The sequence below is a fragment of the Saimiri boliviensis genome, chromosome 6, assembly GCF_048565385.1.
Source record: "Saimiri boliviensis isolate mSaiBol1 chromosome 6, mSaiBol1.pri, whole genome shotgun sequence".
NCBI lineage: Eukaryota > Metazoa > Chordata > Mammalia > Primates > Cebidae > Saimiri > Saimiri boliviensis.
Genome location: NC_133454.1, coordinates 80,726,892 through 80,754,234, shown reverse-complemented (window position 1 = coordinate 80,754,234; position 27,343 = coordinate 80,726,892). Strand labels below are relative to the sequence as shown.

At 42.7% G+C, this 27,343-nt stretch overlaps 1 long non-coding RNA gene across 2 annotated transcripts in view; it reads right to left on the bottom strand.

Moving 5' to 3' along the window:
• LOC104652192 (uncharacterized) overlaps window positions 1-27,343 on the bottom strand; it is a 389,537-nt gene that overhangs the window by 181,152 nt on the left and 181,042 nt on the right. The window lies entirely within an intron of this gene.

The following is a 27,343-nucleotide window of genomic DNA, read 5'->3' as shown; positions in this document are numbered from 1 at the left end:
CCATTTCTCCAGACAGTTTTGCATTTCAATGGAGCAAGAGGAAATAGAAAGGCGTTAGGGAAAGAGAATTAGCATTTGTTAGGCACCTACTGTGTGCCCGGCATTTGTTTCACTGAATTATGCAGGCTTTGATTCTGTGTGAGATGGGGTCGGCATGTGTGCATGTGTGTGTGTGCGTGTGTGTGCACGTACGCTGGCACATGTGTGACCTAGAAGGAAAATGAAGGGAAAGGAAAGAGATGCACAGTGCTTACAAGATGGGAAGAGGAATAAGGGCGGAGGTCCTGGAGCAGCTTTGTGAGACAATGAGTTAGGCTGCTTGTCTGATGGCCAGACAGGGAAGTTCCTGCCTCCAGCAAGGGTATCCAACCTGGACAGGACTCAAGGGTCACATCCTACCAGAGTCACAGGGATGCCTGAAATCAAGGCCTGAGATGAAAGAAAGCTGAAGGATATGAGAGAATGAAAGGTTCCATCAGTCCTGGAAGGTATTCCAAGGCAGCCAGACCTCAGCTCAACATTTAGGTGTCTCTGTTCAGGATCCTGCTGCATCCAGAGCCTGAACTTCATAATTTTACCCATTTTATGTTTACCGATTTGCTTGATTTACTCTGGAACCTCAGCAAAACTCTCCCCTTTCAAGCTCTAGCCCAGTGGTTCTGGGTCACTCAGATTCAATTAGATCACTGGGGAGATTGTTTATAGAGCAGATCCCCAAATCCCGCCAGCAGAAAGAGACAGGTTCAGGGGGTTAAGAATGAAGCTTGACAATCTGAACTTTTAACAAGCACCTCAGGTAAACAGAGGACCATGCTTTCAGAAATACCACTTCAGGTCATTTATGGCTTTATTGGAAGAAAAAGAGGATGTGTCCGTTCCTCGGCTAAAGAGGAGAAGGTAGAAAAGTGTCCTTATTGGCTAAGTGTGCTGGTGCACCAACAAGCATGCTGAAGCACTGACATTCTGGGAAATTCGACAGCTGTTAGATTAGACAACCTCTTCGGACTCTCCCTTTCCCTGTGCTGAAGTTTTAGAGACACTCTTTACTGTACCTAAAATCTCACCATTGCTTCTCTCTTCCTTAAGGTGTCGGCTATTCACACCTTCGCATGAATTAGACTATACTCAACCAAATCCTTTCCCCCCACAAAAAAAGGATACACACAAGAGAAACTAGCTTTTTTAGAATGCTCCTAGGGTGTCTGGCACTGCCATCAGTACTCTGTGATGAGAAAGATTGAACAAGATTTGGTTGATGCCCACACCAAGCCAGTGAGACGGCATTTTCTGCATTTGGCAGATGAGAAAATGAGGGTCAGAGAGATGTAGTAAATTATTCAAAGTCACTTAGCAGATAGCAACAGACCCTAGATAGAATTCAAAGTCTGTTGGCCTCTGAAAATCATCCTATCCTACTAGACCACTAGAGGAATAAAGGGGACCCTACTGGGAAGGGCAGACCTGGGTGGGCTGCCAATAGAGGGTGGGAGAAAGTGGCCAGAACAGGAGAAAGGCTTCGAGGTGGAAGATTACAGGCATAGATGTAGGGGGTCCAAAGACAACTTGTAGTTTTGATTTGTTCTCAAAGTAAAGTGTTCATCAGTCTAAACAAGTATAGGCCTTTGTCAAGAAAGAGAACATCTCTTTCTCTGGAGGGTTGGCCCTTTGGGCATCAGAGGAAGATCTGGGAGGGGAACAGTTGATCACACCTGGGATTAATGACATGCATTGGGTCAAGGCTTTCTACACCTGGCTATCAGATCTTAGCTAGGCATGAAACAAGCCTCATCAGAATGGGCAATGGGTCACACACGGACTGAGCAAGAGGTCTTTAACAAAATCTAGTTGGATCAAAGGAGATGCACAGGTTAACCAGTGGGTGCTAATAGGGATGAAGACTGTTGGAAGAGTGTTGTAGAACCAGAAATAGCCATTGGAGCAACAGGAAACAGAACCTGAGCTCTCCTGACAACACTATGGCTGCAGGTCATCTCTGCTAGATCTGCCATTTCCATAGCCTCCGCCTAGCTCAAACTGAGTTCACCAACCTGTCTGCAGAACCAGTTTCTAATTCTGACTGCACTAATAATGTCAGAAGCATCAACATCCTGGGAGGTTTGACAGCTATTAGACAACTTCTTTGGACTCTTGCTTTCTCTCATACCTGGTTACTTGCCAAATCCTACCAATGGACTCTCTACAACATTCCCCACCTCTTTGCCCTTACTGCCCTGTCTGTCCCTAGGCTGAGGCCCAATGCACGTATCTCTCAACCATAGCTTGTCATTCAAAGGCTTCTAGAACCCAGCCTCATCCTACCTCCTAAACCAACCTTTCACTACCCCATTGTTCACTCAAATGAATAACCCACTCTTGTCTAAGTGGCCTACTTTAAACCAACCTCCATTCCTTTGCTCATGCCATTTCTTCCATCTGGATTTCTATTTTTCCTGTGTATTCATTCACCAGTCCCACCCCATTCATACATTCAACAGATGTGAATGAGTGCCTACTAGATGCTAGGCACTCTTCTAGGTACCTGGGACCCAGTGATGATCAAGGCAAAGTATTTCTTCCCTGGGAACTCACATTCTCCTGGAGAAGATAGAATTAAGCGGACTAAAGGGATAAATATTGGCACCGTATGTATGTGTGTCTGTGTGTGTGTCTGTGTGTGTACATACTCGGTGTGTGTGTGAGTGTGTTTTAGACAGAGTAGAGTACTCATGAAAGGCTTATTTGAGGAGGTGTTCAGATCAGAGACATGAACGAAATGAGAACTAGTTATATGAAAATCGGAGTAAGAGCTTCAGAGTCCTCTCCTCCAACAGAGGGCAACATAAGCTCTATATAAGCCACCCTATCCCCCGAATTCCAGAACTTACTGCCTATGAAATTCACACATCTCTGAGCATATCCTGCCTTGAGTTGCTTTTTACCTTTTCATGCCTGACTAGATGATAAGTTCTTGGAAGAACTTGATATTACTTCATAAAAATCACAGATTACTGGGGCATTGTTTTATGCAACACCTAGTGAAGGTAGAATGGGTGAGAAATCATTTCACTGTGCTTCTGTGAGACTACATGAAAAAACTTATTCCTTGTGATTTCAGAAAGACTGTCTTACAGGTGTCTTAATGAATATTCCATGTTGAACGAATTCCTAGCTGGAAGCTAGGAAGATAACAGAGGTCATTTCTCTGATTTGAATCCACAAGCAGGTAAATCAACGCCTTATGACTCAGGCAAAAAAAAAAAAATGCCACCACAGCTCTATGATAGAAGAATATCCCTTGTCAAACTATCTTGAAATCATTGAGCTGAAGTGACAGAGAAAATGCCATTCCAAGGGTGCTTCTGCCTTTAGGAGGAAGCCAGGATAAATCAGCAACATTGTCGTGATGAGAAGCAGCTAAGAATTGGGGAAATGAAAAGGGAGCTGAAATACATGTAGACTTTACTGCATCAAATATTGGGTTTTAAATATTTTTTAAAGTATATGACATTAATATGTAAAAGTGTGTATTCTTTTATAACACTTTAATACATTTCACTGATTTAATAAAGACTTATTTTTGCCAAGCAGACAACACATATTAACTGTTCACCAGCAAATCCAAGCACAATGGGGGTGCAGTGGCGACCTAACAGCTATGTTCCTGTCCCCAAGGACCTTACAGTCTAGCAGAGAGGACAGATGCTAAATAAATTAATGCCAATAATTAGGTGGTTACAAGTGATCAAAATGCTGCAGTGGGAGGCTACTGGATTGTATGGGGCAGGGCAGGGGTGGGCAGGGGTCAGAGTAAGTTCCCTAAGGAAGTAAAATTTCATCTGAGACAAAAGTTGGCTAGGGCTGCTGTGATCTTTCACATCTGTAATCCCAGTACCTTGGGAGGCTGCGGCAGGAGGATTGAGGAGTTTGAGACCAGCCTGGACAAGATAGTGAGATCCCATGTGCACATAAAATTTAAAGACTTAGCTGGGTGTGGTGGTACACCAGTGGTCCCAACTACTCAGGAGGCTGAGGCGGGAGGATCCCTTGAGCCTAGAAGGTCGAGGCTACAGTGAGCAATGATGGCACCACTGCACTCCAGCCTCAGTAACAGAGATCCCCGTCTCTACATAAGAAAAAAAGAAGAAAGAAAGAAAGAAAGAAAGAAAAGCAAATAAGAGAAAAAGTTGACTAGTAGTTAGTTAGTGAAGGAAAGTCACACTAAAGAATGTTCCAGGCAGAGGAAATGGTGCACACAGGTTCAGTAGTGGGAAGGAGCAGGGCACCTGAAACAAGGGCAAGTTCGGCAGTACTGGAGTGAAAGAGGCACCGGATCAGGCTGGGGTGGTGGGGCAGCAAGAGGCAAAACCAGGCACTTTGGAGGTAAGTTGGGGGCTCTGGCTCACCCTAGGGGCTGTAAAAAGCCATCTCACATTTGAGTCTCAGGGAAGCACACCAGCCTCTCTAAAACCAGAAGCATGTAAGTCCCCTCTTTGGAAAATGAGAAATGAATCACCTTATAGGAAGCAAATCAACTTTAATTAAAGGGAAATGGAAGAAAATCACTTGGACCTAAAAGTGCTTTTGTTTATTTAGGCATTATGCTGTAAAATGCTTTTCTTGCCTAATAAGAGAAGCTGGAGGATAAAAATTGTTTACAATCTAGGTAATTAAAGAATCTATATGCTTATAAATCAGATTGAGACAGGTCCCAGTAAAACTAAACTAGATTATACTCTTCTTAAGCGGCAAATTTCTCAGTTGCCACTTCATAGAAAAAGATAAGGACTGTCTCTCTGTCAAATTGTTTTGACAGGCCTGTTTCTTACCCATCTGCAATGTAAACCTTTAGTGTTCGCATACGAACGTCAACAATTGTGAAACATGTTTTAGATAATCACAGGAAGGCATAAAACATAACTGGTGTAGGAGGTTGTAATCCTTGAAAATGTGTAGTTATTATTAGTAACCAGATACAGCTGAATATAAAATGGATTAAATTTTTCTTCTTCTTTTCCTTGTCTGAGCCCCATTATTGACCAAAAATATAAATCCACAGTTTACAGGTTCAGGCATTTGAAACAGTAGCAGTCTTTCCTTGGGAGCTGTTAAAATAAAAATGGGAGCTTTGCTCATACTGCACCCCCTCTAGTTAATCTGTCTGCGGCTGGCCCAGCCACTCCTCCCCATACTAATCTACTTCAGTTTTCACACCCCTTAGCTTGTGCCATAGCCCCTGCCTGGAATTCCCTCCAAATTCCAGCTCAGAGCCTGGTGTTTCATACCACATGACTAAGAAGACTCTGCTACTTATTGGCAAGAAACCCATATTGTAAATTCAGGTCTTTGGAGTGACAAGTAACCCTCCTGAAAGCTGCAACGCTGAATCCAATTTGCCACCATTTGCTGACTTCATTCTTTATGTGGGAAAAATGCTCAAGGGAGGAACATGCAAACTAAAAATGTATAGTCAAATGACACGCCTGGTAAATGAAAACGATATTGACAGACCCCTCTTCATACAGCATGGGATTTTTGTGCTGCCTTCTAGTGGCTAAGGAGAGAGAGTTGGTGAACCACCACATCCTCCTCTCCCACAGTCCCACCACCGACAGAGGCACTCACTGTCGATGGTCCAGTTGCCTGGGTTACAGACACGTTTGTGGCCAGAGTGAGGCTGCCTGCCTCACCTGGGAACTGAACCTGTTCACCTTGGCCTCAACTAATGCCAAGACAAATGGCAACAGACGATTTGGGAATGGAATGATCCTGGGTATGTCCCGTGATCAATTTGGTGGTATCATTAAGACAAACCCCCAGACCACTTAAGATAATATTAAGATAGGTTGGCACCTCTTCAAAGTGTGGAAAGGCAGCAGGACAAATCTCGATTCATCAGAAAGCAGAGGTCAAGCAATCCTCCCTGTGCTGCAGCTGACAGAATGAGGTCAAAGGGAGTGGGCTCCAGGTGACGTCTGAGGATGCAGTCCTCTTGGGCATTGTACCCAAAGCTGTATCCACAAACTGCCAATCAAAATGGCACCTTGGAAATCTGGTGTGGTTGATCTGGTTGGACAACCACATCAGGTCATGCAAAGAACTTCCAAGTTTAATGCTCCACCAGTCTGCATGGATCCTATTAGCTCAGAACTTATCCTGCAGAGATACCCCCCTGGACTCCAACAGTTAGATATTGCTGCCTTTGTCATTCCACACCACCACTATGCGGGCAGCTGCTCCTCTCAGACTGTCCTAATTAGCAGCATGGCGCTCATTAACAGATGTTGTGTGTTCAAATGTTCTCCCCCGCATGGAGCCAGGCCTGCAAAGACTCCCAAAATACATCCTCCTGCTAAAGTGGTGCGTGCCATGGCAGCAGATGTTTGCTGACGATGGGCCTGGCAATTTGCTTTTCCAGGATCTAAGATCCTGATTTCTCCCAGAGCCGGTCAGGGCAAGGCAAAGCACCCAGAGGCAATGCCACCATCATACAGACTCAGGGAGCTTAGCTGGGCCTCTGGCATGTAGTAGACAAGCAACTAACACTAGCTATACACAGTGCTGATATTCAGCTAGTTTGCACCCAGACTGACATAATAGTTATCAAAATGGCTGTCCTTCTAAATGGTAAATTGCTCTTCTCTCTAGCCCCAGCCTACCCAATGTCCACCACCACCACTAACATCACCACCACTATTGTGATATGAGGGTCTCTTCCTTGGGACCCCCAGAACCCTCCTCACAAGCCAGTGTCCGCTCTGACTGATCAGTGCCATAGACACCAGTCATTACATTCAATATCATGCCTGGCTATCACTATTATCATCATCATCATCATCATCATTATTTAGGGACTGATATTCTCACAAACATTTCTACCAGAAACCACCCCACCCCTCCAGGTTCTCTCCTACATCTCTGATTTCTCCCTATCATTCTCCATAGCAGGTTCCTATCCTCTGCCCACCTTTTGAGTGATTACATTTCCCCAGTCATCTCATCCACAGCCAAGACTTTCCCTGCATTGCTTGGGGATTTGCCAATCCCATTGCTGGGGATTTCTCAGCCTAGCTGGGCTGGAGCTATGCTTCCAATGATTCCCTTCACTGCATAGTTTTGTGTTACATGGACCATGAGAGGTATTCACCGGAGACTTGGAAGGCAGAGTGAAGCAGAAATTGTTTTCCTTTCACTCTCAGCAAGCCTCTGCAGGGCGGCAGGTGCTGTTGCTGCCTCTCTGTCCACCCACCTCACCCGTGTGAGGCAGTAGCCAGGTGGGCCGCTCCTCCAGCTCCTGCTGGCTCTCGCCCTTCAGCTCCTGGCCCAGGAGCACATTAGCTGTGTGATGGAGGAAACAAGCTTAAATGAAAGCTTAAATGTGGTGAAACATCAACACAGGTTCTAGTCCAGCCTCAAGAGTCCTGACTCATCCTTGCAGTTCCCTTTTGACCTGCTTTCCCACATCATATCCATCTTCCTTTCCTGGCTGCCTCCTCTGTGGATACAAAAGTACCAGATGCAAATAAACTGTCGACCCAGTTCCTGCAGTGCAGAAGTTCAAATCCCTATAATAAATCTCTGCTTGTATCTATATCTGTATGTTTATCTATATGTAGACAGATAGATTAGATAAATAGATGATAGATAGATTAGACAGATAGATGATAGAGAGGTGATAGATACATAGATTAGATTAGATGATAGATACATAGATTAGATAGACACAAGATTAAATAGATATATAGGTAGACATATGATTGATTGATAGATAGATATAGATTGCCTCATGGTCTGCTTCTCTGAGTGAGCTCTGACTGATAGAAACACACCCAGTCACTTAAGCCCTAAATCTAGTATTATCTCCCTTCCTGTCTCTCCATCACTCTCAACATCTAAGTATCCATCCAACAAACCATTCAACCTTGCAAGCCTGTTTTGTTCTCCACGTACTTGGATATTTTTATTTTGTTCCACCTTATGTTGGGATTTGACCATTGAACAATGTTTTCTAAATGGCAACTGGAATATCATGCTAGGAAAAGCAGAAGGGAATCATGAGTGCTTGTTGCTTAAAGGCTTAACAAGGAACTATAAACAACCCCATGCAGGACAGCTGTTCTTTTCATCCCCTCACAACCGGGCAAATGCTAAACAACCAGGTGTGAACCTTTGAAAGGGCATGGTCATCAAAAGGTGTCCATGACTGTAGGTGAGAGTCACTCACTATAGAGTATTTGTTATAACCAGTGACAAGGAGTGAACTCACTGGGGGCTTAGCAGTACCTTAATTATTAACAACGGCTTTTACAAAAATGTATCTGTATTTATTTATCATAAAGGCGACCTGAGTTGCTAAGCAAATTCATAAAGCAAACAGGAGAAATGTTAGCCTACTTAAGAGCAAGGAGCTTAAGTACCGGCCTTTACGTTCACATAATAAATATGCTCATTACACATTTTTTCTACCTCTTTAATCACATCCTGGCAGGAATCTCTCGTGCATCTTCCCTTTCCCTTTTAGGACTTTTTCTGTGAGTGCTATAATGAAGCTTCATTTCCTTACCAATGTTCTGTATTTCCAGCTTATCATTCATCATTCATTAATTCACAAAATATTTATTAACTACCTGTTGTTTGCCAGGTGCTGGGAATATGACAGCTTATTAGCACAGGATGTGTATTTATGGAGTTTCCATTTTGATAGCGGAAGATCTTCTATTGACAAGTAATCAAATAAATAACAACTTCATATACTGATAGGTGCCACAAAATACACACACACATTTGGGTAAGGGATAGTGAGTGTGCATGAGTGATCAGAGCAGGCCTCTTGGTGGAGGTGACAGCTAGGCAGAGATGTGAACGAAAGGAAGAAACCAGCCATGTGACCATGTACACAAGAGCTTCCCAGGCAGCGGGAATAGCAAGGTTAAAGGCTGTAGGCAGGAAGGCTCCTAGATCCTGTCATGCATTTATGCTGATAAAACTCAAAGGTGGGAGGGAGTACTGAACACCTATTTCAGTTTCTGGAACTCTTCCAGCTCTTTTCTGCCTCAGGGCCTGTGCACAACCTATTCTGTTCCCTGCCTCACCCTGGCCCCCGTGCTCACCTGAATGACTCATCATTCGGGTCTCAATCCTAAACGCCGCTTTTTCAGAGGAGCAGTCCCTGACTGTGCAACCTCAGGTGGGTCCTTCTTGTTATTTTCTCTAACAACACCTGCTTTCACCCTCACAAAGTAGAACTGTTTGCATGTGTACTTATTCAGCACATAGAAGGCACTCAGCATCATTGCTGGAGAGAGGAGCCACTGAGTAGATCATGACAGTCATCCACAGAGCATCCAAACCAGGAAAGCTGAGAACTGGAAAAGGGGTGGGGTGAGATATAAAAGAAAGAAAGTTACTAAGAAAAATCATGATTTAAGGAAAAAGGACAAAACAAGGAAGCGAAGGCTGCTAAGGGGAGCCAAGCGTAGGGACTGGGCTAGCGAGAAAGCGGCAGAGGACTGGCCAGGAAGGACAGTGGACAGCAGGGACACAGAGAGTCTAATACCAAAACAGCAGCTGCACTGCAGGCTCATGCCAGCAAAGGCTTCAGCACTCAGAGGGACAGAGCCACGCACAGCCCAAGGTGCAAGGCCTGGCGCATCCACCTGCTCACCTGCTACCTGCCACCTAATCCTCCTCTGCCTGGACACTGTTAACAACAGACAGGGTCCCAGCGCCAGTTCTGCATCAACCCTACACTGCAGACTACTCAGAGCATTCACAGTCCCTTAACAATTCGTCATGAGTCCATGGCCAAGCCATCCACCTTCTGCTCGCTTTATGGCACGTTCCAGTTTGCTGAGATCCCTTTGCAGTGTGGCACACAATAGTACCCAAGAGCACAAGATGCGGCTGAAGCCCATGCACTGGCACAACTGCCACATTTGGAATCGTGACAGCATGACCTTCTCAAGGCCTTTGAAATCAACAAACCCACCAGCTGGGAGAAGGCTTGGGATGGCACTGAGTCCCACCTCCTTTGACAGGAGAGGTTACAGCAGATGCTGTTGTATTTTATTGTGTGGCAAATGGATGTGACGTGGGAGGGGAGGAAAATAGAACCTGGGAAAGGGCACACGAGTCTTTCTGGGCAGTCCCAACAGATGGGGCCATATATAATGAGATAACACAGGTTCCAATCCCAGAGCCAGCTGCTGAGGCGTGACTTCCTTCTTAACAGAAAAAGTAGAAATTCTCCTTGGAATGAGAACTACAAGGCAGACATATGTGCCCAAGGAGAGCTTGAGGATTGAATGCCCCACAGCGCTCTTTGGGGAGCCAGCAGTTTCTACTGAAAATGCCACCGCAGGTGGAGGCAGACTCCTTGTTACCTGCTCAGACTGGATGAGAAACAAACCCGAGCATTCTGTGTGTGCTTTCCATAGGCTCGGGGCGACCACATCTCTGATTGATGTCATTCTGGGCAGCTGTCTCCCTGGAGCTATTATTTCTCCAATTTTCTTTTGCCAGAAAAATAACTAAAGAGCTCCAGTCACCCCGCTTCCCTGGGACTTTTTTTTAAGAATGTATCCATAAAAATCTATCTTTAAAAAGGAGGTTGCTCAGTTTTCAACATGTGGATAATTGATTTGTTACAACTTATAAAAGAGTATTTGTCATTTTGCAACAACCAAGACCAACGTGCTTCCTCCAGAAATGAGCATGGAAGCACTTGACTTATGGCTGCCATTAAAGTGAAGTGTTCGGCTGATTATTTGGTATTTCAGAATGCCTTATAAATCACTACCTTATTTTGGTGATTACAATTTTAAGAAGAGATGCTTGATTTATAGGCAGCATCGGGGAGGAGGCGGGAGAGAGAGGGAGGGGCTGGCAGGAGGAGCAGCAAAGGCAAGAAGCTCGATAAACATACAACGGGAAACATCTGTCTGGTACATTGCCCTCTTCTCCATAACTTGAAGCTCAAGTACCTGCCTACACCTGAGAATTCATTACTGGGGCTTTGTCAAATAAATGTAAGAAGCAGGAGGGGGCCCAGGGCTCTTTGCAGTGTGTGATGTGCCACTGCACTCAGGGCTCTGGTTTACTGCTAGTCGGGGTAGAAGAGAGTGGAGCTCCAAAGTGAAATTCATCCTATTGTAACGCATGGGCAAGCCATGAGATCTGGGCCCATGTTCACAGACAAAACAAGCAAGCAGAGGGCTGGCTCCAGCTGGACACAGCTGGATTCTGAGATGCAACAAAGTGGAAAATGACTTCTTAAGCCGCAGTGTGTCCATCAATCAACTGCATTTATTGACAGCAAAAGGGAGGCAGACCAATGCAGCGGGTGCTTGGAGGGATCCAGGAACGGCAAGACTCAGTGCCTGGCCTGGGTAAACTTACAGACTAATGGAGCAGGCCCAAGTGGCATGCAGACTGTCCCTGCAGATTAAAAAACTATGCAGATTAAGTCCTTGGCATGGTCATGCATAGGTGGCACCTGGTTCATTATATCGCCCCCAGCTGTAAGTTGGTATCTGAAATGTCTGTCTTAGGAACAAAGGCCTCTGCTCCCACATGAGAGGCCAGGCTTGAATGTCAAATGCCCCAGGAGAAGGAATATGTTGGTAGTCAGACCCTGCCTGATGGAATATGTTCACTGCTGAATTTTTTAAATTGGAGCATATGCAGATGCCTAGGTGGCCAGAATGGTGGCATAATCCAAAACTAGTCCTATAGGGAATATGTAAAGAAAATAGGACATTCGGCCCAGAAGAAAGAAGGGTCATGAGAGCTCACACAGATCTGAAAGGTTGTCATGGGAAGGAGGCAACAATTTGTTCTGTAATTGCTCTAGAGAAGAGAGAGAGGACTGCCAGTGGGAAGCTGCAGAGGCAGGTTCCAGTTCATTCTGATCTAGCAGTTAGAGCTACCTGGATGTGGAGGAGAGGATTTAGGTGGCCACGTTAGAGTCACTGATCAGAGAATCTCTGCATTTGGTGGAATGTAAAACTAGATGCAATTCAAGGTCCTTTGCCACTGTAAGATTACATGATAATGTGACCTAAATTCACCGTAATGTATGAATGCTTAGTAGGTTCTTTCCAGAAAGTATATTGTATTAAAACCAGAGGAGAGTTTATTATAAAAAGCGATGGATATGCTAACAAAACCATATGTGCCTCTAACAGGAGAAATGGGTTTTGAAATGGATGGTGACTGTGGGCAACCATTTCAGCACTGAGACCCAGAGTGTTTGAAAGGCTTGCCCCAAACCATATAACCATGAATAGAAAACGGCAGCTGGTTTATGAACCAAGGCCTGTTTGACTTCATTGCCCATGTTCATACTGTTATGAGTAAGGTGGGACTCAAAGGTATTCCTAACCTCCAGGATATTAAGTCTTACGTTAAGTCTACATATATGGCTTTGAACACACTGTGATGGCCAAAGCGAGTACGGAGGCTATATGAAAAGACAGTGATACAGGCTCCCGTGTCCTATGCTCCATATACCCTTCACACACCTGGCTGAATGTGTGCATACACACATGGCCACACACAAATGGCTGCATGTGTGCTTATACAGCCGTATACACGCACTGTTAGCTGTCTGATGGAAGGGTAAGAGTGGGTCTCACTATAGTAAGGCTGTTAGCTGTTCCCTGACAGCCTCCCAGGGCAGCATTCACTACTGTAGCAAATTCTCCAGTCTACGGCCTGGCCCTCATCCTCTTAGGCCTAAAAACAGGAACCTGTCAGTTGCCCAGAGGAAGAGGACTCAGAAAGACGAATTCACCCAAAGTTCACAGGAGATGGGCATCTAAACCAGTTACCAATGTGTTCATTTGCAGCCATGGCTCTCAGTGCCAAGATGCCTGCACATGTGGGCCTGAGCAGATCCCTTCCTCCTGGAGACAGCTTCGCACAAAGCCAGCAGGCAGCAGGCAGTTTGGGGAGCATGGAGCCAGCTCAGGGTCACTGGGAAGGACCGGGCTTCTTGGGCCAGGGTGGCTTGATGCCTCATCTCTCTGAAGGACAGCCTGCCAGAGAAGCAGACTGAGGCCTCGCCCTCCACTCTCCCTGTACAAAGCCTCCACCTCTGCCCCTGCAGCTCCTTGATGGAGGCTCCTGAGGCCAGCCAGCCCTCCCTTTGCCTGTCCCCATCTCTTTCCAGAGGTTGCAGTCTCCATGTCTCACTGCCTTTCCATGGTGGCTCTACTGAGCTCTACCTGATCCTATCTGACCTACTTTATGGTTGAACTCTAAGAGAACATTCCATGTCCCTTATCTCCTGGTGGTTGGAGTCCTGGCACCATCACTGCCTCTCCCAACACATACTTGGAGACACCCCTCACTTGGAGAAGCAAGTAGAGGCCCTCAGCAGGCAGAGTCAGCCAGGCTGGGAAAACGTGCTTCAAGGGTATCTTGGCCTGCTTCCTGGTGCTGTGTATACCGCTGAGTGGGTCCACACTGCAAGATCCTCCAACCCCATCCCACCAGAGAGCATGTCAGAGATTTCAGCTCCACCATCATCAGCCTGGAAGTTCTTTGCCCCAGACCTGGGAAGTCATATGCAGCTCTGAGGTTCTTTCCAAACCCAGTTCGCAGACCTCTGCATTCACAGCTCTGGAGGTTCCTCTTTCAACCCTGGCCCCGTAACTGGCTGTCTTCCCTGCTGTGTATCTCAAACTCCCTCCAGACCTGAGCCCAGCCCTGAGCTCCTGCAGCTGCTCCCCACAGGGTCCATTCTACTTCCTGGGGCTCCCAATGGCCTCCTGGTACTCTCTTAGGAACATTCATTCAGTTAATAACAAAACATTAGTAATAACAAGAGTTTACCATATGCCACCAAGCACCCTGCTGAATGCTTTACATGAATTAGAATCTCATTTAATCCTCCAGACAACCCCAAGAGGTCATCCATATTTCGTGGATGAGGAAACCAAGAAGCCAAGAGCAGAATCCCCAGTGTCACACAGCTAATACGTGGCAGGACCAGGACTAGCACTCAGATCTGCCTGCCTCCAGAGCCCATGATTATAAGTGCTACTCTATCTCACCACACCTGGGGCAGTACCATCTGGCTAGTGACAGTACCAGGTGTGCCTCAGCAGAGAAGGAAGTAGTGAGGGGCCCTATCCCTTCTATTATGTGTTCAGAAGGGCTAAGAAGAAAAAAAAAACAAATACAGTTTAGAGGAAAAGAGTAATGTGGGTTGCTATTTAGATAGGGTGACTGGAGTTTCACCCTGCCAACCCTTCCTACATTAATCTGAACGATTGCACTCTTCTTTGTTCTACATGCATTGAAAGAGCAGCTTTGATCTTGTTTTAGCCAAGCTGTCACCCACTAAAGCCTTCCAACATGAAAACTCTGGAGCTATCCTGACTTGATTCTTCCATCATTATCCTGGGACAGGACCACTTACAGGTGAACCTCTTGGTACCAGTATCTGTCCTCCCTAGGACCATGCTCTGAGGCCAGGACAGCTTTTGCCAAGCTCTGCCAGTGCCCTGGCTAGTTTGCTCTCTCCTAGGGATCCCTAGTTCCCCAGTTCACAAACTTTTGGGGCTTTCTGCACCCAGGCTGCCTCTTGCAGAGCCTCCCCATTATGCATGGAAAAACTCCTTCTTTCTCATGGTTCACTGGCATGCATCCAAAAAGAGGAAAATTGCAATGAGGAAAAAAAAAAACGCTATGGTTTTAAGATTTCCTGGCATAATTCAAAAGAAGATTATGCTAAGTATGGGGAGAAAAATCTTTTCATCAAAGAAACATCATTAGAATTTTCCACATCACTTAAGCCTCTGTGATGATTTAAACCAGTGGATTTCTTAAAATAATAATAATAATAATGGGACTATCATTTCAAAAGCATACAAAACATGTTTAAGCAAATGCTTGGGAAGCTGCTCACCATGTCTTTTGATGGGTCTTTTTCCTCTTTCAATACCAATAGGAACCACCAAGCATGATTTTCTGAATAACTACTATGAAAAGGGAATTGGCCAGAAAACCTTGCCTATGGAACTGTAGCATGCACAAGAGAGAAGGTGAGAGGGCCCACAATTGGATAATTAAGAATGGCATGTCTGTTCAACAAATATGTTTTAAGTACCTACTGTATGCCAGGACCTGTGCTAGGCATTTATGACACAAATTTCAAAAAAGAAGAAAAAAAAGACCTGGCCTCAGACAGTTCCCAGTCCAGTGGGGGTAACAGAATGGTGACTCAGCCACTATAGCATGGTAAAAGTTCGGGTACCTTTCATGCACACACAGCCAGCAACTCTAGAGATCAAACACCAATGTGTTGGTTCACTTGGAAGGGTCATTGAATCTCTCTGTGCCTCTTTCTTCACAGAAAATGAGGATAGCAGCAATAAGCTGAAGGATGTGAAAAGTGCCTGTCATAAGCTGTATGTGCTGGCCATCCTTGTTACTCTGGGCAGGATACCCAGGCCAGATGGGAAGTTAGCCTACCTGAGAAGGTGGGAAGTGGAGGGAATGGCATGGGCAAAGCAGAGGTGTCAGTGGTAGTTTGTATGTGCGTTGCTCTATCCCTGGGATGATGGAGGAGGCAATCTGGAGAGGAGAACAGTAGCAGATAAGGTAGGGAGGTAAAAAAGGAGTTGCCCCATGGGGAATTTTTGTCATGTTAAGGAGCCTGAGCGTTTTATTTACATATTGGAAGCTGGTGAAGGATTTTAAAAAGAAAAGCAACAGAATCAGATCTGCAGCCTAGAAAAGAGCTTACCCTGGGGAGAGGCTGAAAGTGGTCTGGTGCTCTAGCTGACAGGGGCTGACACAATCTTCCTCTCAGGAAACGATGAGGATACAAAGAAGGATGGATCAAAAGAAGGAATCAAAAGACATTTAGGATTTCCAGTTCAAGATGGTGGACTGAAGACAGGCATTTTTATCTCTACTCCCTCCTGAAACAGTAAATTGACTTTTAAAAATTAATTTAAAAAAAAGTATAAACCCCAAGGACAAAAATTAAAGGTGAAGGGTCAGTAGCAATAAACTTCCAAAAACCTAGAAGCAAACCATCACTTGGTGATTGATGAGCAAGCCCAAGAATTCAACCAGATTCAAGCTGGGCATGGTAAACAAAGCCAACAGCCACATGACCTGCCTCACAGAAGTCCCAAAGGCCCAGGCATGGTCTCAAATGGAAACATGGCTGGAGGTCTATCTATGAGGCAGACACCCAGCCCCAAGCTGAAGGACTGCGCATCCTCACTGGAGCACCCTCTCTGGCCTCTAAGACAGCACTGCCTATAGAAATACACCGTCAGCCACATACACAATTCTAAATGTTCTAGTAACCACATTTTTAAAAGTCAAAAGAAACAGGTAAAATTAACTTGATAACATAGTTGAACCCAGTATATACAAAATATCAACATGTAATCAATATAAGAAATTACCGATGAGATCATTTACATTTTTTCATTTCAAAAAAATATATTTTACGTTTATAGCACGTCTCAAATTTTCATTAAAAATACTTGATCTGTTGTTAGATTTCATAAAATCTAAAGTATATCCACATAACCAATTTGTTCCAGAATATATAAAAGTTTCCCTATACTGAATAGATTATATATTTTGAAAAATAAATTGATTAAAATTGGAATTTTAAAGTTTAGTTCCTCGGTTGCACTGGCCACATTTCAAGTGCTCAATAGCCCCATGTGACTAGTGGCTATTGTACTGGATGACAGCACAGCAAAATTACCCTACACCGAGGCCTAGGGTTGGTGAACCCCAACCATGAACACACAGACGAGGATCCCCAAACATGTGAGGAATACCTCTAGCTTGGAGACAGATGAAAGCAGAGGGAGAAAAAGAATTTGAGAAAAACAGAGACTATCCAGGGAAAAAGCATCCAAAAATCTATTGCTATTAACCCTAAGGAGGCATCTAACTATTTTGAATTTGTTAGATTAGAACAGTCCACTATTAAAAAGCCATATTCAGAAGACGACACCAAAAAAAAATGCTCTTAGAAAGTAACAGAAACCTGTGAGCAGAAATGAAAGATTCAATATAAAAGCTGGATGATAAAATTAAATAGATGACCCAGAAAGTAGAGCAAAAAGTTAGGAGATGGAAAATGAGAGAAAATATTTAAAAAATTAAAGGATCAACTCAGACAATCCAGTCACTGAAAAATAAGAATTCTAGACATAGAAAAGATAAAACAGTAGAGAGAGAAACACTAAAAATAAGTTCAAGAAAATATTCTGGAGCTGAAAGACATGGGTTTCTAGAGTGAAAAGGCCCACTGAGTACCCAGCATAATGGATGAAAATAGTCACTTATATGGTTTGGATGTTTGTTCCCTCCAAATCCTTTGTTGGAACATGATTCCCAGAGTTGGAGGTAGGACCTTGTGAGAGATGATTGGATCATGGGGGCGGACCCTTCATGAATGGTTTAGCACACCATCCTCTTGGTGATGAGTTCTCGCTCAGTTAGTTCATGTGAGATCTGGTTGTTTAAGGGAGACTGGGACGTCCCGCTTCTCTCTCTCTCTTTCCCTCTCTCTCTTTTTAATTATTCTTTCTTCATCCATTGTGTGTTGCTAACCCCTACTCTTTTTCTTCACTTCACCAGCTCTCACTTCACCATGTGACATACCTGCTCCTACTTCATCTTCCACCATGAGTAAAAGCTTCCCGAGGCCTCACCAGAAGTTAAGCAGATGCCAGTGCCATGCTTCCTGTATAGCCTGCAGAACCATGAGCCAACTAAACCTTTTTCCTGTATAAATTACTCAGTCTCAGGTATTCCTTAATTGCAGCACAAAAACAGACTAAGACAGTCACTCTAAAGCATAGAAGGGAAATTGCAGAACCCAGGGGGCAAATAAAATACCCTAGGACCTCACAAAGAGCATAGGGGGAAAAGATTACAAATAATAGCACAAGCACTTAAAACTCAGCTAAAGAGCCCTCCAGGGGTGCAGATAAACAGCTAGTTGCATAGCTGGGACATAAGTGTCCTTCAGAAAGATGCCTCATGGCAGGTAGTAATGTCACCTTTCTCAACAGCTGCCTGATAGGTTGAGGAAATGGAAGAGTGCAGAACACAGAAAGCAGAGAGGGGCGTTAGCTCACCAAAATGTAAGTCCTTCATCAGATTCCTGGGCATTTATAAACCTTTCACATGAAACATAAAAAATCATCAGGCCCATAATTATACAAAATAGTTGTACTTTTAGTATTCATTCACTTAGAAAACACAATTCCAAAATACATCCTGGAAGGAACTACTGGCCTTAAGTATTTTCTTGTTCAAACGAGTATCTATGTATATTTGAAATATAAGTGAATAATTTCAAAATATACCCATTTATAGGCAATGCTTGGTGAGTGTATACATCCATGGAACTCTTTGCAATAAATCCACCTTTCCCAACTATCAAGGTCCAAGGTCCACCTGCTGGAAAAGATTGATCCAAACTATGGGCCATGGGATGCTCTGCAATAGCAGAGAAACACTGCTATCCCTCATGAGGTCAAACTATTAATAGATACTACCAAGATCATGGAATGGAAATCTTTCAAGGGTAAGAAGGAGAAAGCCCCAAGATTCTATGGGAAGATTCAGGTTTTTGTCTTCATCTCCTGCATGGAGTTTGCCATCCATCCTGGCAGGCACCAAAGAGTAGCATCTAAGTGAGTGTGTGGTATCAGAGCTCTCTCTCCCCAGTCTCATAACAATTATCCTTGTCCCTCCACCCATGCTCCACTCCAGTAAGCAGTCCAATACGTGCCAAGCTGGGTACTGCATACTTTAGTATATGTCGTCTCTTATTGTTTAATCTTTACAGCAACATTGTGGAGTGGATATTATTATCCTCATTTTAAATAAAGAAACTGAGGATGAGAGAAGTAAATTGCTTTGTCCAAGGTCGCTTAGCCAATAAATAATGGAGTTAGGATCCAAATCCAGATTCTATATGGTATAAATTTTCTTTTCACCCTAACACTTTGCCTTTTTTCCTTCTGAAATACAGAATTGCTGTTAAGAGATGGGATAGAGGTAGGGGGTGGGTGGTAATCATTCTGTAAGCCGGTTCCAGGCAGAAGGAGCTCCTCCTGATGGCATTTCCATAATTAGAATGAATTTTTTCTGATAGTTATAATTTAGTCAATTGCAGTGACATTCAGCTGAAACCTGGCATGCAAGATGTTCATTTCTCTTAAAAGTTCACTTTTAATTGGCCCCAGTTCTTTCAAGTCTGGAAGAAGTACAGAATGTATTCTTCTGATGTTTCCCATTTTGAAGTTTATTTGACACCAGCACTCAATCCCTAAAGTTTATCCTGAAGTCTCTGGTAGGAGACAGGGCAGGGAGGACTACATAAGAAAGAGAAAGGGAGGAAGAAAGGAAGAGAGGGGTCTCATCAGAGAGGGGGACTGCTTCTAGAGAGTACCCTATTCCCAAAGGGACTCTACAGTGCAAGCACATTCTATACATCACATGAACTAGAAAATGCCTGCAGAAGAGATTTCACTCCCTCACTCCCCACATATCTCCAAGAAAACATGGGCTACAATCATCATGCTCCACTTAGTCTGGCCAGTCCTAGCTGGAGCTTCCACTTGAATAGAATCCTTAGGAGAAGTTGAATTGTGTCTGATCAAGTGAGAGGACAATTAAAGCAGCAGTACTTCTCAAGAATTCTTTTCTTTTCTTTCCTTTTTTTTTTTTTTCTTTTTTTAAGGCAATGTCTTGCTCTGTCACCCAGGAGAAAGTGCAGTGGCACAACCACGGCTCATTGCAGCCTGGACACCCTGGAGCTCAAGTAATCCTCCTACCTCAGCCTCCCAAAATGCTGGGATTACAAGCATGAGCCACCACGCCTGGCTGGCGTCTGGAATTCTTAATGCACTTCTGGGTTTTAGGAATAGCCCAAATCTGGAGGAGTGCTGGAATTTGTATTAAAAGAGAGAGAAACTAGGGAACCAGAGTAGTGTGGTAGAGAGAATAAAGGGTGAAGTGGAGCCAGAAGATGTCAATTTAAGCTCCACTACTGCTCTGCCATTCGCTAGCTATATAACTTCTATGACTCTCCATTTCCTGGGCCAAATGATTGAGTTAATAATCCCAAGATTATCATGAGAACTAAATGTAGCATTATATGCAGACTAGATCAAACCACTGTTTCTGGTACATAGCAGACTAGGTATTCTGACAAACCCTCCAACTACCCAAAAGTATAGAAATAATTGAGTTAAGAAGAAAGAAAACAATTTTCAGAGGCCAAAAACTAAGTAAAGGTGGAAAGCCTAGAGAGAATGTTGAAAACAACTTTCCTTTGAAGACACTTGCCAAACCCAGGTGTCCATAAGTTTCAGTATTCATGACCTAGTACTTTATAGGAAACAAGATACATGGACTATGGCCCATCTAAAGTGAAGAGTCTAACAGGAAAAGCAGCCCCATTGCATAAAGCTAGAACTCAGCATGCTATATTCTCAGTATAAGGCTGAAGTTGAAATAACAGCCCACCCTCTCACAAGAGGGAACAGCAAAGAAAGTTGACTACCTCAGAACCTGGCTGCTAGGTGGATGGAGCAAAAATATCTGAGAATTGTAACTACAAACTCAGGATTTGAAGCTAAAATTGATTTTACCCAGGTTGTCCATTAAACCTCAAGTTTAAAATAGTTCCAGTTTAATAGTGCCCCAAGAGGCTACTGGAAACAAACACAAATTCTTTCTAGAGAAACTGACTTCCAACCCAGACCTCAAATAATTCCTATAAATGTCAAAAAGATGTTGTTTATACTCAAAAAGCCTAACACACAAGGAAACATGATACCATGAGCAAAAGCCAGAAGAAAGAGCACCAGCCTCATTGCACCCATAAAAACTTCAGATATTAGAATCATTTGACACAAAATATAAAATAAGTTTGATATGTTTAGAAATAAAAATGAGAAAGAGTAGAGAAAACTATAAATGTGACCAAATAGATTTGAAAAAAGAACCAAAGATGCCATCTACAAACAAAAAATATGATAATTGAAATCAAAAGTCAGTGAATGGAGGTAACATTATTAAACCATAATAATTGAAGTCAAAAGGTCAATGAATGGAGGTCTAAGTTTCAAAAGGAGAAGAGAGAGATATATAGTAAAAGTATTGTTTGAAGAATGAATGGCTGAGACTTTTCTAAGACTAAAAAGACATTAATCTTCAGATTAAGTAAATTCCAAGCAGAAAAATTTTTTTTAAAAAATTCATCCCTAGAAAAGGGCCAGGTGCAGTGGCTCCCACCTGTAATCCCAGCACTTTGGGAGGCCAAGGTGAGTGGATCATTTGAGGTCCGGAATTTGAGAACAGCCTGACCAACATGGTAAAACCCTATCTCTACTAAAAATACAAAAAAAAAAAAAAAAAAAAAAAAAACAAAGAAAAAAGAAATTAGCCAGGCATGGTGGCATACACCTGTAATCTCAGCTACTTGGGAGACTGAGACATGAGAATCACTTGAACGCAGGAGGCAAAGGTTGCAGTGAGCCAACATTATGCCACTGTACTCCAGCCTAGGCAACAGAGTGAGACTCTATCTCAAAAAAAAAAAAAAAAAAAATCCCATCCCTAGACATCTCATAGTAAATCTGCAAAACAGCAAAGGCAAAGAAAGTATCTTTAAAAGAACTGGGAAAAAAAGACAAATAACAACCTAAAGACAATGGAAAGATGTCTTCATATGATGAGAAAAAATAAATTGTACACCCAGCAAAATTTCATCCATCAAAACTAGGGGTAAAATTTTTAGACACAGGTGTTATCAGAAGACCCTCAGCATGCCAGCTATCGATTTATTGTCTCTCGGATACAAATTTGTCCTCTGCTCCTGTATATCCCCATACAGAAGCTTTGTGTGATAGTCTAAGTTTGGCCAGGCACAGTGGTTCATGCCTGTAATCCCAGCACTTTGAGAGGTCCAGGAGGGAGGATCACTTGAGGCCAAGTAAAGATAGAAGATTTTGCAATGGTAGAGAGAAGGGCTTTAAATACTTTTCCTGTGCCAGCTGGCATCATGTTAAGCTGGTACATGTTATGTTCAATAGAAGGTACTGGAGGGATACTGTGAGATACAGGGATTTTCCTTCCTGGTTCCAATTCCTAACCTCCCAGAAAGCTCCATGAGTGAGCCCAGCACCAGCTTCCTCCAGTGTATAGCAATCAGAAAAAGAAAAATCTCAGCCTCCCGAGTAACTGAGATTACAGGTATATGCCACCACACCTGTTGCTATATCACCTAGCTTTCTCTGACTACTCCCTTTGGTGGTTTCATGGTGGAGTACCTCTGGCAATATCTCCTGATGAATAGCTTTCCCTGGCAACCCAGAGGACATATTTTTAGCAAGTTCTTCCAGTGTAGAACCATAGAAATTTTTCTGCCATTCAGTGAACCACAACCATGCTCTTTCCAACAAGGTCTGGGTCTTAGCCCTGTGGGGTTCAGTCCTTGGATACTTTATCTCAGCCATAGGAGTGACGACTGCTCTCTATAGCTGCTATTCCTCTTAAAGTTGTCTTTATTACTTACTGCCAATCCCTTGTTACTACATTCCCCCATTATAGTTAATTATTCTTTCTATTAAACTTTCCCTGCTCAAATTAATGTGTGATTTCTTTCTCCTGATTGTACCCTGGCTGACGTATTCACTAAAAAGTATCTTTCATGCAAAGAAAAATGGTCACAAATAGGTATAGAATGCAAGAAGAAATAATGACTAAAAAACAATAAATATGTAAATCTAAAAAATATACACTCATTTTCTTTTAAATTTTTAAATACTTTTTTTTCACAAACCCAATGTTTTAGGATCATTTTTCTTTTTTATATCTTCCTATGGCAGTTACATCTAAAGGGAATTTTCAAGAAATTCCACCTTTGGTCCTCTTCTCTTGGCAGAGAAGAAGTGATGGCATGATGAAGCATAAACTTTGCAGTAAGACAAACCAAGGTATAAATCACAGCTATGCTACTTGCCAGCTATGTAACTTCAGAGAAATTCCTTAACCTCTCTAAGTCTATTTCCTAACTTACCCAGTTGTTGTGAGACAACTTAGATAACTGATATGAAAGTGCCTGGAACATAGTCAGTTCTCTATTTCTTTTGAATAAATCATTTTGAAGAGACACTTTCCCCTGGAGATCTCTGAATCCCTCTCCCAGCCATAAAACTTTATTTACTCCAGATGAGCCCCATGCTCTTGAAAGGATTCTTCAATGTTCTCTTCTTAATGGGTTTATTTAATTAGCTGATTTCTGCATATAACTCTGGAGAAAAATGCTGATCTAGCTCTCTCTATCAACTGATTCTCTTCTCTACATAATGGACTTCTAAATTTTTAAATCTGAGCCCTAGATATCTACTGGCTCTAATGCCGTAAGAAGATCCAGGAGAAACCAACTCTCCTGAGCCAAGGATAAAGTGGCAAGGCAAGTTAATATTTACACATGCTCTAAGGACATTTGCTGTGATGTGAGTTTTAAGTCAGCCCATCTTTGCTGGCACTGACTAAGCATTTTATAATACACAGGGCTGGTGGGCTGGAGACTTTGGTAGCAATACTCTTCTCCAAGTCTACAACATAATCTGGATATCAGCCAACTCTGCTAACCTACCCACGATGTATTTCAGTCTAGTTAGTTTGAATGAATACAGCTAGATCCTGTATTCAGGATTCACAACCTCAGTTATGCAGGCACTCAGATATTACTCTGTTAGTGATACAAACTGAACATTCTGTGTGCAAAGCCTAGCATGAGGACCTGAATGAGACAAGGGGAAAATTCACCTCTACCCCCAGGAGTTCATTCAAGAAACAGCAGGTAAACTCACAGTTTCACAATCTTAAAACTAAGATAAAGGCCTCAGAAGTTGTCAAGTGCCATTTCCGTCCTAACTCAGGACTTTCAGCCCCTGCTTAACTATTTCCAAGGATGGAGAGTTCACATTCTCCAGGGAATGGAGAGTGGCTAATATTAGAAAGTTCTTTTGCTCTTGTAGCTGAAAAGTTTCTTCCACCCACAGGATAGAATACCAATCTTCAAAGCAAGAAGAGAGTCCAGTATCTGAACTATAGATGTGTGAAGTAATCGGAGTATCCCATGACTGGCATTCATAGGAAGGTATTCAGTGAATGCTTCACAGCAGAGGAAACCATTATTCACTTGAGTTGGGACCTTCCACTGATGTCTTCTGAATCCAAAATCTCTCCCCAGAGAGAAGGACTTCCACCTCTGGGGAGATACAGTAAACATACTTTCTCCTATTTCTCCTGCTATATGTAACTAAAAATCTTGACATAATATTTTTTTTAAAGCCTGACAGATAGAGAGAAGTATTCACATCAGTAGAGACCTTGAAAACAAGGAATTACATGGTGATAAGTTCCCTGGGTTTTATTTTTATTTCATACATCCTAGACATGGAGCTAAATAAGTGAGCAACCTGAAAATGCCAAGAGGTGCAGACCAGAAAAAAAAAAAAAAAAAAAAAAAAAGCCTCAATTAAAAAGCCTATTCTTTCTAGATAAAGAATTAGAAAAGGAGCATCCTACCAAAACATAAAACTTTTAGACAATAACCTCTCCACTCCAACCAAATACCACATGAAACAATCTGCTGTTTTTCCTCATCCATATCAGCAAATGTTGAGAGGGGAGCCTAGACTTCATTCATGTGAGATTGCAACAAGGCACCCACATTAGTCAGGGTTCTCCAGAGAAACAGAACCAATAGGCTTAAAACATATTGATATTTTTTGGCTCACACAATTAAGGAGGCTGAGAAGTCTCACAGTCTGTCATCTGTAAGCTGGGCAACCAGGAAAGCTAGTGGTATGATTCAATCCAAGTTCAAAGGCCTGAGAACTAGGAGCTCTGGTGTCCAAGAGCAGGAACAGAAGGGTGTCCCAATGCAAGAAGAGAGAAAATAGTGCTTCCTCTGCCTTTTTGTTCTATTTAGGCCTTCAATGGACTGGATGATACCTGCTCACATCAGTGAAGGCAGATCTTCTTTGCTCAGTCTACCATTTCAAATACTGATTCTTTCTGGAAATACCCTCACAGACACACCCAGAAATAATGCTTAACCAGCTATCTGGGCATCCTTTAGCCCAATTGAGTTGACACTAAAATTAATCATTACAGCACCCTAACGTCCAGGCATGATGATGTCAAAAGACAAGGAGGGAGCTGGGACTTATGTCCCTACTGGACAGTAATGAGGCCAATTACCTCTCCCTCCTGCAGAGTCAGTGGAGGCCACACAGAGATTCTGGACCTTCACCCCCACCCAGAAGTAATAAGGCATCTTTCCACTACTCACTGGAGTGGTGTCAGAGGAGGCCTAGTAGAGAATCAAGACTTTCACCATTGCCCAGCAGCAACAGGACCACCCCATAGGGTGTCAACAGAGGCTAAGTAGAAAACCTGCACTTCTACTTCCACCTCACAGTAATGAGGCAGCAGTCCCTTCCCCAGAAGGGATTGAATTTAAACAGAAGGTTTGAATAAGATTTAGAGCCTTATAACATAATTTTTTAAAAGTCCAAGTTTCTATTGAAAATATCTTGTCATACTAAGAATCAGAAAATCTCAAACTTAATGAAAATATAAAATCTAAAGATGTCAACTCCAAGATAGAAGAAATGTTAGAATTATCTGACAAGGCTCTTAAAGCAGACATAATTTTTGTTGTTGTTGTTGTTGTTGTTGTTGTTGTTCTGGTTTTTTTTTTTTTTTTTTTTTTTGAGATGGAGTCCCACTCTGTCACACAGGCTGGAGTGCAATGGCACATCTCGGCTCACTGCAACCTCTGACTCCCAGGTTTAAGCAATTCTCTTGCCTCAGCCTCCCAAGTAGATGGGATTACAGGTGAATTCCACAATGGACAGCTAATTTTTTTTGTATTTTTAGTAGAGACAGGGTTTCTCCTTGTTGGCCAGGCTGATCTTGAACTCCTGACCTCAGTGATTGCCCACCTTGGCCTTCCAAAGTGCTGGGATTATAGGCATGAGCCACCGTACCCAGTGCAGCCATGATTTTTTTAAATGCTTTAATGTGAAATTACTAACATGTTCGATGAAAAAATTGGAAAACCCTCAGCAAAGAAATAGAATGTTTCAGAGAGGATATAGAAGATATAAAAGAAGAACCAAATGAAAATCTGAGAACTAAAAATACAATACCTAAAATAAAAATCTCAGTGGATGGGTTTAATGGCAGGATGAACAAAGGGAAGCAATCAGTGAAGTAGAAGACAGAACAATAGAAATTATCCAGTCTGAACAATAGAGAGAAAATAGACTGAAAAAAAATGAACAAACTTTTAGAGCCTGTGAAACTATGACAAAACATCTAATATTCATGTCATTAGAGTCCCAGAAGGAGACTAAAAGACTAGAGGTATGAAAAAGTATTCAAAGAAATAATGGCTGAAATCTTCACAGATTTGAGGAAACATGCAAACCTACAGACTCAAGAAGCTCAGTGAACCCCAAACAGGATTAACCTAAAGAAATTTACATCAAGATATACTATAATTAAAATTCAAAAAACTAAAGACAAAACAGTGTTTGAAAATAGCAAGAGAGAAATAATGCCTACATATATGAGAAAAGCAATTTAAATGGCAACAGATTTGTCATCCAAAACTATGGAGGATGAAAGAAAGTGGCACAACATTTTTTAAGTGTTGATTTTAGAAAACAATTGTCATCCCAGAATTGTTTATATGGTAAAAATATTCTACAGGGATGAAAAGGAAATCAAGACATTTTCAGATGGAGGAAAATTAACAGAATCTGTCACCAGCAGATCTATCCTCAGGGAATAACTAAATAATTTTTTTTCTTTTTTGTAGAAACTGGTCTTGCCATTTTGCCTGAGCTCATCTTGAACTACTGGGCTCAAGGGATCCTCCTGCCTCAGCCTCCCAAAGTACTGGGATTATGGGCATAAGCCACCATTCCTAGCCAAGAGTCTTCTCTAACCAGAAAGGAAATAATAATAATAATAATGAAAGGAATTCTAGAACAACAGAATGAAAAATGGACATGATAAGTAAAAATATAGGTAAGTACAACAGAGTACCTTTCTCCTCTTTAGTTTTCAAGTGCCTGAGAGTTGAAGAAAAAATTATAACTAACACTACCTAATGTGGTTCTAAATAGATGCAGAGGAAATATTTAAGACAATTTTATTGTAAATGGGAAGAGGTAAAGAAACATAAAGGGAGGTGAGGTTTCTATACATTACTCAAAGTGATAAATAATGGCACCAGTAGACTGTGAGAGTT